The 13026-nt window shown below is 45.8% G+C and overlaps 1 protein-coding gene and 1 long non-coding RNA gene across 6 annotated transcripts in view; one reads left to right on the forward strand and one right to left on the reverse strand.

The window, feature by feature from the left end:
* The window catches only part of LIPC (lipase C, hepatic type), a 181708-nt gene that overhangs the window by 67688 nt on the left and 100994 nt on the right, over positions 1–13026 (reverse strand). The window lies entirely within an intron of this gene.
* Positions 1–13026, forward strand: part of LOC122443553 — a 42289-nt gene that overhangs the window by 16387 nt on the left and 12876 nt on the right. The window lies entirely within an intron of this gene.

Genomic DNA, 13026 nt, shown 5'->3' on the forward strand with positions numbered 1-13026 from the left:
GATCACTGAGAAGTGTAAGTTGGAGAGGAGAGGAGACAGAGTTGCATTCCTGTAAATGATGTAGCAGAGCGCTCAGAATGCATGGAGGGGCCCTGGCTTGTTGAGGACTGGCAAGCCATAGTTTGGCTGTTATGCTTTAGAAAGTTGTAAAAGAATTAGGGCTGTGCCAGTGGTGGTGGGAAATGAATCCTGAAGGATAATACAGATTTACCTGACACTTGTAGGCTAGCATGCAGTCCTTACAGAAACCCTTGGATTAGTTGATATTGCTTCATTTGCAAATGGGGAAACTCCAGGAGAGGAACCTGCCCCATAGCTAGTGGGCAGCTTCTCAAGGATTCCAATCTGAGTCTTCTTGATTCTGCAGTCATTGCTTTCCCAACTACTCTATGCCAACTCAGAAAGCCTGGGATTTGTGGAATGTCTAATAAGAGTTAATGAACCTTCAGGAATATTTGGGCCAGCACTGGAATTAGGATAGAGAATGTGGCCCATCCTGTGGAGACAAGTCAGGGCATTGAATTTGGTGGATTCTATTGAAGCCCATTTCATTTGAAGCATTGGAAGTGGACTGGTATATCTCCCAGATGACACTGGGGAGAACTTGTGGGTTTGGATATAGTAACAAAGAAAACAGTGGCTGACTTTATTTTTTTGGGCTCTAAAATCACTGCAGATGGTGATTGCAGCCATGAAATTAAAAGACGCTTACTCCTTGGAAGGAAAGTTATGACCAACCTAGACAGCATATTAAAAAGCAGAGACATTACTTTGTCAACAAAGGTCTTTCTAGTCAAGGCTATGGTTTTTCTAGTGGTCATATATGGATGTGAGAGTTGGACTATAAAGAAGGCTGAGCACCAAAGAATTGATGCTTTTGAACTGTGGTGTTGGAGAAGACTCTTGAGACTCCCTTGGACTGCAAGGAGATCCAACCAGTCCATCCTAAAGGAGATCAGTCCTGGGTGTTCATTGGAAGGACCGATGTTGAAGCTGAAACTCCAATACTTTGGCCACCTGATGCGAAGAGCTGACTCATTTGAAATGACCCTGATGCTGGGAAAGATTGAAGGCAGGAGGAGAAGGGGACGACAGAGGATGAGATGGCTGGATGGCATCACTGCCTCAATGGAGATGAGTTTGAGTAAACTCCAGGAGTTGGTGATGGACAGGGAGGCCTGGCATGCTGCAGTTCATGGGGTCGCAGAGAGTTGGACACGGCTGAGCGACTGAAATGAACTGAACTGAACTGAACAAAGAAAAGATTCCAGTAACGTGTCCCTCACCTTCCCCCACACATCTGCTTTATTGTACTTCTTGTGGCTTGTTTTGTCCTCTAGTCCCTGTAGCATTAGCCTAGAAGAGTTACTGTAGCAGGTGTGCTCTGATACAGGACTGGACACAAATGTCCTGGACTTCTGTGAATGAAGGAGCACTGGCCACAGCTTGTACCAAGAGAGAGGAAAGAAAGATGCATAGAATTATGGTGAGAGAAGGTAGCAAGAGCGGAGGGTAAAAATCCTGTTTTTTCCACCAAGGTCAGGACATGTTGATTGGTTCTTCACACATGGGATTGGACAGGATGCAAGAAAGAATGGAGAGAAAAAGGTGTCCCAGGAGCTGGGCTAATGAGAACTTCATCAGAAACAGCTTCAGCCTAAAGACTCCCCCCTCCCCCCGCCTAGTCCTCAGTTTTGTATTTGGGGATGAAAACAGCTTTGGTCCTGAACAAAGGTGATATGCTCAAACTTTCCCATATCAATGAATTTGCTAACAAAGAGAATGCCTTTACGACAGGCACAGACCTAGGAAAAGCATTTTGTATTTCACCAAAGTGTGAGAGTTTAGGATCACTTTACCCCCATAGTGACCACAGTGCAATAGGAAAAGTCTCTGAGGCCTGTGTTCAGGTCACTTGTCTTTTTGCTCAAGCAGCATATATATATCGGTACTGACTTTTTCTTTCTTAGATACAGTTTTTAAAACCCCAATTTTCTTAAGAAAGGAAGGGATTAATTTTTCCCCTAAATCTTTTGAAAGTCACTGTCTTTATCCATGAGAAAATAGTAAATAGTAATTTGTAACCTATGTGATGCAGCAGCCAGCCTTAAAATAGTCCTTTCTGACTAAAGATTGGAACAATGGGTACTAGGATAATTGTTTGGGCTGCTTTTAGTTTCTCTTAATCAAAATTACTAGATGATTGAATTCAAGAACATGTTACTACTTGATGTACTGATAGTATGTGTGCTGTCTCTCAGTCATGTCCGACTCTTTGTGACCCCATGAACTGTAGCCCACCAGGCTCCTCTGTCCATGGGATTCTCCAGGCAAGAATACTGGAGTGGGTTGCCATACCCTCCTCCAGGGATCTTCCCAACCCAGGGATTGAACCCAGGTCTCCCTCATAGCATTTGGATTCTTTACTGTCTGAGCCACCAGGGAAACCTAAGAATACTGGAGTGGTTAGCCTATCCCTTCTCCAGGGGAACTTCCCAACTCAGGAATCGAACCGGGATCTCCTGCACTGCAGGCGATTTCTTTACCAGCTGAGCTACCTGGGAAGCCAAGGTAAAGACTCCATCAGGCAAAAGAAAAAAAAAAAAAGCGAAAGGAACTGGACTGGACTAATTGCTTTGGGGATGATTGGCTTAATTTTTGGAAATACCTGGTAGAGTCTGGATTTTGAAATTACTAGCAAGTTGCTCTTTCTGCCTTCTAGAATTCCAGAGGCTGAAATTGGTACTAGGGTCTACTCTCTGTTTCAGGGACAACCACTTCAGTGAACTCTTTTGTTTATCCAGGTAAGGTGAGTACTCGTGCTTTTTGAGGGGAGCAAGGCACCCCCTCAAGGTAGATGTGTCACATGACCTGCAGGAAGGTGAAAGATTACATTCCAAGAAAAAGGATGCTCTCATTTGTATGTTTTTAAAAATAATTTTGTCTATTTTTATGTGTTTTTCACTGTGTTGTACGGGCGCATTGCTGTATGAGCTTTTCTCTCATTAGGGCGATCCGGGGATGCTCTTCATTGCGGTGTGTGGGCCTCTCATTGTTGTGGCTTCTCTTGTTGCGGAGCATGGGCTCTAGGGTGCATGAGCTTTAATAGTTGCTGTGCATGAGCTCGATAGTTGGCGATTTCCCAGTTCTAGAGCACAGGCTCAGTAGGTGTGTCCCACAGGCTTAGTTGCTCTGTGGTATGTGGGATCTTCCTGGACCAAGGATTGAACTTGTGTCTCCTGCATTGGCGGGCGGATTCTTTACCACTGAGTCACCAGCAAAGCTCCCCATTTGTATGTTTACTACTGAGCTAAGTCAAATCACTTTGGCTTATATTGATTTCCTTTTTGTTAAAAAGAGGAAAAAGAAAATATGTATTTTCCTCTTTTGGTTAGACATCTGAGTGGATGAGAGAAACAAAGACTTTCAGGTGGCGGATTTCAGGTGGCCTAGCCATTGTAAAAACAATGTTCATTTTTGAACCAGTAAGTACACATAAATATGCTGATGCATTCCTGGTTGCCCCCGTGCTCCGGTAGTGTCTTCCCTGGGCGGGGTGGAGGCTGGGGGAAGCCAGCAGGGCTCAGGAATCAGGGAACAGAGCCAGATTTAAGCAGAGCACAATTGTAGCCTGTGTTTCCAGGGAGAACACTAGCCCTTTATTGGAGGGGCCCCTTAGCAGTTGGCATCATCTGGAAAAAGAAAATATTGCTGTCTGCCCACAAGGGTTTCTCAGAAGCTGGGGGTCTGGGTTTGGACTTGTGGGCAGAATTGCCTGGGAATGGAGAGGGACAGGCAAGGGGGCCTGGGCCCCGTCTGCTGTACCTTCTCCTCAGCCCCTTCCCTGGGGCTGTCATTCGCACAGCTGGCCGGGCGTCTCTTGTGGAAGCGTGCCCTTTCGGTCCTGGCAGGAGAAGAAATGCCAGAGCAGGCTGGGCGTGTCTTCTATTTCTGGCCTTAAGTGTAGCTGTGGTTTTAAAGATCACATGGGCAGCAAAACAACACCCTTGTCCCCAGTGATGCCACGGGCAGTAGAGCCATATCCTTCCTGGATGGTCTCTCCTCTCCTGGGCTAAAGAGCCCATTTGTAAGGCCCGGGTGCTGGGGGAAGGAGCCCATCACCGGGGTTTCTGTGAGCAGAGCAGAGCAGACAGGTGGTGCATAGTGGTCCAAGCGCAGCCTGGGCAGGGCACACCCCACGAGGGCAGGGGCAGTGGAGGCTGCTGCCCTCCCCTCTGTGGGAGCCCCTCCAGGTTGGCTGGGCAAAGAGGACACTCCAAGTACTTAGATTCCTCTATCAGAGGCACGAGAGGGCCAGGCATCTCCTGCAAGCAGGGAGCTCAGGAGGCCATGTGTGCTGGCTCCGCAGACCCGAGAATTGCAGTCTGAAGTCCCAGAAATTCAAGTGGATAAGTCAGCGGTGGAGGTGATTCATTTTGTCCTTGGAATGTAGGTTTGAGTGTGAACTGGCTTTAGAAATGGACATTTGAAATGCAATTTGAACTTGTTCTAAGGAGAATGACCTAAGAGAGAAGGGACTGGAAATCATGTCCTCTGAAGACCAATTGAAGGGGTATTTAGCCAAGGAAGAAGGCTAGGGTAGGGCAGGGTGGAACATGAAGGAAACAGATACAATAAAGGGAGGTACATTCTCACAGCGATTGATCAGATCATTGGAACAGCATATCTTTATACTCATGAAATGTTCTACTTCATATGGTTCACTACCCACTGGCCTGATGGTCCAACAGTAGTAACTATTGAGCACTTACTAGGTGCTGAGCCTTGTTCTAAGTGCTTTTATGTGTATTAGATCATTTAATCCTCAAATAGACTTCTCAAGTGACTCAATGGTAAAGAATTCACCTGCCAATTCAGGAGACATGGATTTGATCCTTGACTTGGGAAGATCCCCTGGAGAAAAGAGTGGCTACCCACTCCAATATTCTTCCCTGGGAAATCCCATGGACAGAGGAGCCTGGCAGGCTATAATCCATGGGTCACTAAGAGTTGAACATGACTTAGCAACCAAACAACAACAGTCCTCACAACAACCCGATGACGTACATTCACCTTTTATTATTTCACCTTTACAGATGAGGACACTGAGGCTCAAGGATCATTTATAACTTGTCTGGGACCACATGGCTAGTGAGTGGTGGGGCTGGAACCATATGTAGCAGAGCCTCCCATCATTACGTGGGCCTGAGTCTGCTCCCACCAGTCCTACCCCTGGCCTGGCTCCCGGGTAGCTTTCCAGCAGCATCCCTACCCCTTTGGTTCCTGCCTGTTCATGGACGGTTGGCCTCTTCTAGTGCTGTGCTTCTAGTCACATCAAGTTTCCAATGCCTCCCAAGAGTGGGGACCCCTTACCTGATGGCTCAGTTGGTAAAGAACCTGCCTGCAATACGGGAGACCTGGGCTCGATCCCTAGATAGGGAAGATCCCCTGGAGAAGGGAATGGCAACCCACTCCAGTATTCTGGCCTGGAGAATCCCATGGACTAGTCTGTGGGGTCGCGAAGAGTCAGACATGACTGAGCGACTTTCATTGTCACTTTCTGATGCCCAGCGTCCAGGAAATTTCCATCCTCTTTGCTTCAGTGGTTACTCCAATTTCTTTGTGACCCAGGTTTTGAAGCCTGACATGAATGAAAATATTTGACCACATGAGTTCTGTTCTTTCTAAGGCTGCGGTTCTTGATGTCCCCAAAGCCACTTAAGAACCAGGAGATTGTTTTTTTTTTTTTGCCATCAGAAGCACAACAGTCCTTATAAAACAGAGTACAGCTTGCCCCGCTCTCCTAGGGTGGAGATAATTGGGCCTTTGGACTTCCGGGCACTGGGTGGTACTTAGCGATCTGTTACCCTTGGTGTGCTGCGCTCTGGTAAAAAGAACACTGGTGTTTGATGGTGGCAAGTTATTTGCATCTTGTTTCTGACAACAATGGTAGAAATGTTCTTTCTTTTGACACATTTGAGATTGCAGGGAGAAGGAAAAAAAGAGATCCAAATTTGTCCTTAACAATAAAAAAATCTAGAAAAAAGTGTTGTTGAAAGTGTCAAGAAGACCAGGCTGGTCTGGAGACTCAGGCCGAGGGACAGGACAGTGCAGTCCTCAGACCACGCTTGGATCTTCCTGAGCCTGTCGAATGCCACCCTGACCACCTCAGAGTCCTTTCTACATGTGTGTGTTGGGATGTTGACCTCTAGAGACAGATTTGGCTAGTACAGGAATTTCTTTGTAGCTTTGGCTTGAAGCATTGACTGCTTGAAACTCAGAACCCGTCTCTTTTCTGAAAGGTCTAAAGGTGGCCACAAGGTAATAAAAGAACATTGTAGAATGGACAGCTGCCCTCACTTCTGCTGCGGGGTTCCTGACAATGGCACATTTATACTCCTCTGCTTGGAAGGCTTAGAGCACTGGATGGGGCAGGAATTACCCAGCTATAGTGGGCATGTTTATGTTGCAGGCCTGGGGTTTCACTGGAGGCAGGATAGAGCTCGTTTATTCCAGTTAGGACGCCACAGGGCCCTGCACTCTGACCTGGTATGACAGGAAAAGATTTCAAGCTAGGTTTTGGAGCTCTATTGTATACAGGGTTTTCTGAGCATTTCTTTTCTTCTTTCCATTTGGAAGTTATGTCCTGTCAGCTCTTGGGACAGTTCATGGACTCAGGAGTGCTCCTCTCTGGTTTCCTTATGAAAACGCCCACCTGAGGAGCATGTGTGTGTGTGTGCATGTGTGTGTGCGTGTGTGTGTGCATGTGTGTGTGTTTGTCCTGGGAGCTGAGTGCTATGGGTCCCAATACCTGGAAATCCACGGGCTGAGGAGACCCCCCTCTCTGTAGCTTCTGCAGTATTCTTTCTGCTCAAGTGTTCTTGCTGTTCAGTTGATAAGTCCTGTCCAACTCTTTGTGACCCCATGGACTGCAGCACACCAGGCTCCCGTGTCTGTCCTTCACTATCTCCCAGAGTTTGCTCAGATTTGTGTCCATTGAATTGTTGATGCTATCTAACCATCTCAGCCTCTGCTGACCCCTTCTCCTTTTGCCTGCTCAGGTGACTTGCTCTCAGATACTTGCCCTGTGGCTTGGTCCCTGACAGATGTGGGGTCTCATGGAGACACGTATCAATAGCAGCTCATATGCACTCTGCCCTTGGTTGACACCCAGGGACTGAGCCCTGCTCTGGGATGAGCAGGCGAATTGGAAACCTGACTTGCTGGTAACAAGACCCGAATTGGGATGCTGTGTGTTTGAATGGCAGGTAGAATAATGGTGGGTTCCTGGAGTAGATGCAAAGTTCTGCCCATGCAAACTAAGCCCTCACTTCCTGGGGTCCTGACAAAGACACCTACTGGTGTTCCCATATCCCAGTCACCCCAGGGCCATGATACCCCTAACATCATATCATAAACCACTCTGCATGATTCTGACTGGCCTCTAACCTTGGCCTCTGCCCTCTTCCTCCAGCCTCTGCATCGACAGCTGGGAAACCCAGCAGGAAAACCAGGATTCTGACCAGGGTTTAAGGAACACACTGAGTTCTCTTAGGAAAAAAAAAATCCTGATTCTATCACTTAACAGGCCGTGTGACTCTGGGAAGGTTATTAATAGTTAACTTTCTGAGCTTCAGTTCCTTCACTTTTGTTACAGGACTAGCAATGTTGTCCTTATTTAATTGTAAGGATTAAAAGAGATGATTTGTGTATAATATAGGCAATTAATTGTACAAACCTCATAGAGTTGTTATAAAGATAATAATTAATGTTCACAAAGTGCCTGTGTAAATTATTTATGTTAATATACCATCTTCAATGATGCTTAGCACATATGATGGAAGTGTTTGCTTAAAAAAGAAAAAAGGCCAAGAGAAGTATCTGGGTACCTTTCAGGCTCATTAAATGCTTGCTGAAGGAGGGACTTCCCTGGTGGTCCAGTGGCTAAGGCTCCAGACTCCCAGTGCAGGGGGCCTGGGTTTAATCCCTGGTCAGGGAACTAGATCCTGCATGCTGCAACTAAGAATTCGCATGCTGCGATTAAAGATCCCATGTGCTACAACTAAGACCTGGCTCAGCCAAATAAATGAATAATTAAATAAATAAATATTTAAAAAAATGCTTGCTGAAAGATTAGGGAACTCTCTGGCCTGAGAGTTTCTTGGGGTGGTGGTAACAATATGTTACTGATCTTTATCCCCAAGTCCAATGTAGTTGTCTGGTACATTGGGAACACTCCAGGAGTTGTTTATGGGGTACATAAGTGAATGAATATGCCCTACTCATTTTAAACCTTTTCTTCAGCATTGAAAGTCTTAGTTTTAAAAAACTTACTTCTGATTTTAGAACATTACACCCTGATGCCCAAAGATTAGTTCCTTGAAGCTAACTATGTTGACATTTGTGACCCTAAAGCAAGAGTAATGGCAAACTAAATTATAATGTGTTTTCCAAAAAGGGAGAATTTTACATGGAATTGAACACAAAATGTAACTCAAGTGAAGAAGCTGAGTAATGATGCACCACAAACATTTTTTTCTTTCAATGTAATGTTCACTACACAAGAGAAACAGGTTCAATCTCTGGGTTGTGAAGATCTTCTGGAGTAGGGAATGGCAACCCACTCCAGTATTCTAGCCTGGAAAATTCCATTGACAAAGAAACCTGGAAGGCAATAGTCCATGGGGCTGCAAAGAGTCGGACATGACTGAGCAACTGAACATGCACACACAATGTACATTCAGCACTTGCTATGTACCAGGTAGTGTTCAGGATATGTAGATAAGTAAGGCACAAGCCTGTTGTCTAGATGCAAACTGTCTTATGGGGAGAGGGGTCCTGCACATAAAGAGCGTGTAGGAGTGCTTTGGAAGAGGTGCAGACAGTACTGTGGACCTTAAGAGGAGGGAAAGGGCTAATGGGCTCCTGAATGGGCATGGGGCATGAGAGGAACAGCAGAGAAAGAGAGGAAGAAAAGATGTCCTGGTGTGGCAGTCGCTTCTCACTGCATTCCAGGGGCTGTGGTGTCACTAAGTCCCATGTAAGGCTCCAACTTACCACCCTTTAGTTAGCCAGGGCTTAGGTCTAGCCTTGAGCATCTTCAGCTACTGCTTCTCTCTGAGCTCAGACATCCCAAGAATCCTGTTAAATTCTGGCCTGCCTAGGAGTGTGGCCAAGCTGGGATTTTACACCCACCCTCTAACACCAAGATGCATGGCAGATACCTAGTTATTCTTTCCATCCTACCTAAATTCAGGCTGCAGAAAATTTCTGAAGGGTAGAGAGCCAGAGGCACTAAGATTGCGCCATTGTCTGTTCTCAGAATCATGGTGTTAGATCCAGATGACTAGGTTATGTTAAGAAGTTTGAAAGAGAAAGTGAAAGTGAAAGTCACCCAGTTGTGTCCGACTCTTTGAGACTCCATGGACTATGCAGTTTATGGAATTCTCCAGGCTAGAATACTGGAGTGGGTAGCCTTCTCCTTCTCCAGGGGATCTTTCCAACCCAGGGATCGAACCCAGGTCTCCTGCATTGCAGGTGGATTCTTTACTAGCTGAGCCACAAGGGAAGCCCAAGGAAGAAGTTTGGGGTTTGCTTATTCTAAAACATCTTGGTAGGTAATTTCCTCGTGAGGAAATTGACTTCTGCAGAGAGTTTAAAAAGTGGTGTGATAAAAACTGGTAAATATATTCAGGACAATTTAATGTACCCCTACTTCTTGTGCTAGACCTAATCCTACATCACATCCCAGTGTAACCAGCACTGATGCAAGTTCCTGTAAAAGCTAAAAGCTATTTAATTTCCTTTTTCCCTCCTTCCCCTCTCTGTCACCAACTATGGTTCCTTTGTTCCCTGACGTAGATGTTAAAAATAAATAGAAAAATGTTTCTAAATTCTTTGTCACTTTGGGAGCAGATCTGCCATTACCCCCCAAAATACTAGAGTATAGAATTGGAAAGAAAAACAAACCTTAAGGAATGCAAAATAGTAAGAGTGCCTTCCAGGTAATGATTATACTCTGACAGAGTGGAGGCGTTTGAATATACATAATTATATACATGCCTCAAGTCTTTTCCAGAAAGTGTAGGTATAAAGGTGAGAAGACCAATGAGGGAGCTACTGCAGTGATCCAGGGGGAGATGGTAAAGGCCCTGATGAGGTGTGTTGACTGCAGAGATGTTGGAGAGGAAGATCTATGAGAGACATTCTGAAGTGGAATTAATAGGACTCAGAGACTTACTAAATGAGGGGGGGTGAAGGATGAAAAAAAAAAGACTCGAGCAGCATATTTGATAAGGTTTCTCAATATCCTTGTGGAAAGATGGGAGAAATAAGGACTGGCTGCAAGAATGGTTAGATTGATGGATAACTAATTGGACCAATGTACCCATAGTACCAATGTAGAGATGCATGTGCCCTTGAAGGAAGGGCTCCTGTACTTTGACTCAGGGTTTGATCCTTGCCTTTGTCTTAGCAGTTTTGTCATTGATTTGGATAATAATATAGAATCTGAATACATCAAATTTCTGAGGTCAAGAAGCTGGACATGACACCGGAAACAAAATCCAAAAATTTTACAAGGTAAGCAAGAGAGAGAAAGAGAGAGAGAGGAAAAACTGAAAGAGAAAAGTTAACAGGGTTGCATGTCAAGACTGTATATTGTCACCCTGCTTATTTAACTTATATGCAGAGTACATCATGCAAAATGATGGGCTGGATGAAGCACAAGCTGGAATAAAGATTGCCAGGAAAAATATTAATAACCTCAGATACACAGATGACACCACTCTTATGGCAGAAAGTGCAGAGGAACTAAAGAGGCTGTGATGAACGTGAAAGAGGAGAGTGAAAAAGTTGGCTTAAAACTCAACATTCAGAAAACTAAGATCATGGCATCCAGTCCCATCACTTCATGGCAAATAGATGGGGAAACAATGGAAACAGTGAAAAACTTTATTTTTTTTGGCTTCAAAATTACTGCAGATGGTGACTGCAGCCATGAAATTAAAAGATACTTGCTCCTTGGAAGAAAAGCTATGACCAACCTAGACAGCATATTAGAAAGCAGAGACATTACTTTACCAACAAAGGTCTGTCTAGTCAAAGCTGTGGTTTTCCAGTGGTCATGTATGGATGTGAGAGTTGGACTGTAAAGAAAACTGAGCGCCAAAGAATTGATGCTTTCAAACTGTGGTGTTGAAGAAGACTCTTGAGAGTCCCTTGGACTGCAAGGAGATCAAATCAGCCCATCCTAAAGGAAATCAGTCCTGAATATTCATTGGAAGGACTGATGTTGAAGCTGAAACTCCAGTACTTTGGCCACCTGATGCGAAGAGCTGACTCATTTGCAAAGACCCTGATGCTGGGAAGGATTGAAGGCAGGAGGAGAAGGGGACGACAGAAGATGAGATGGTTGGATGGCCTCACTGACTTGATGGACATGGGTTTGAGCAAGCTCGGGGAGTTTGTGAGGGACAGGGAAGCCTGGTGTGCTGCAGTCCATGGGGTCGCAAAGAGTTGGGCACGACTGAGCGACTGAACTGAACTGAACTTGGATGCTAAACCCAAGTACGCTAGGAAAAGACAGTGAGCAGTGGCCTAGTAACAGCATTTGTGGGAAGATCCATGGGTTTATTTGATTCTGATTTTTATTTTCAACAAGAATAATTACTGTACAGAGTCCCCCCACCCCACCCCCAGCCCTCATGTGATTGTAGACTGCATTGTTAGATGCATGTGTTTTGGAAAAGGGAGATGACAGTGCTGTTTGATTCTGTGCTGGTTAAGTGACAAGGGAGCATCGTGCTTGGTCTCAGAGCACATGGAGCCACTGGAGCATGTTCAGAGGAGAGCCAGCATGATGGTGAAGGGACTAGAGACATCCCCCCCACCCCCCACCACTCTGCATTCCCGTCATCAACACCACCATCTGCTAGTTTTTACAGCTCATTCTTCACCACACCCTACAAAGCAGACATTATCATTCCCATTTTACATAGGAGGAAACCGAGGCTCAGGGATTAATGCTGTTTGTCCTGGTTCTACAATTTGCACAAGGGAGAATTGATACCTAAAACCCATGCTCTTTTTACTCCTCACCGCCTCCCAAACCTACCCTCTAAGGGTCTGCTTGGGGATCTGGGGACCCCTAAGCTTTAGTCAGCTCCCTACCCTCTCCCTGGGATCTGATCACTTTGTTTCTGTTATACTCGCCTTTCTCTGTTCCAGCTATATCCTACTTCTGCATCTTTGTGCCAAATCAGACCTCCCTGATGGATGACTCTGACCTTCCCCTCAGTTGGTAAAGGCTGCTGCCTAGAAGACTTTTGGTCAAGTCCTATCTATGACTTAACTTTATCTCCCAGGACAATGTTGACTTGGACAACTTCTGTTACACTTCCTCACTTTGGGCCGGGGCTGTGCAGCTGTGACAATCCAGTCTGTACCGCAGGAAGACCGCTCTGGGGCCAGGTGGCTTCTGGGCTGGGGAGCCAGGGCTTGGGGCCAGATGAGACGTTTCCAGAAGCTCCCTGGAGAGACATAGAGGATCAAGTCCCAGGCCATCAGAGAGCCTGGAGCAGAAGAGCAGTTCTGCCTGGGGTAGATCCACAGGGTTTGGTGGCTGGTTGGACGTTGAGACTGAAGGAGAAGTGGACGTTGATGACAACACCCAGTTTGGGGCTCGGGAGACCGGGCAGATGATAACAAAACTAAGCAGTGTGACTCAGGGGTGTGACAGGTTCTACATGCGAGTCTTTGTTTTTGAGCCAACACAACATGAATGTATTCTCAACCCCTCTGGACTCTACCCCCAAATAACCACCTGCTCCCAAGATCATTATTTAGTGACAGGAGACTTTGTTCAGAACTCAGGGGGTGATGAAGACAGAGTTTATATAGCTGCCACTCAGACTGCCCATGTCAGGATCGGTTTGTGTGTTTTAATACACTTAGGACTCTCCTGGGCTGCCCCCAGCACCGTCTCTCTCCATCCTTCCCCACACATCCAAGAGGATGGAGGAGTCC

This window comes from Cervus canadensis, chromosome 6 (genome assembly GCF_019320065.1).
Source record: "Cervus canadensis isolate Bull #8, Minnesota chromosome 6, ASM1932006v1, whole genome shotgun sequence".
Taxonomy (NCBI): Eukaryota; Metazoa; Chordata; class Mammalia; order Artiodactyla; family Cervidae; genus Cervus; species Cervus canadensis.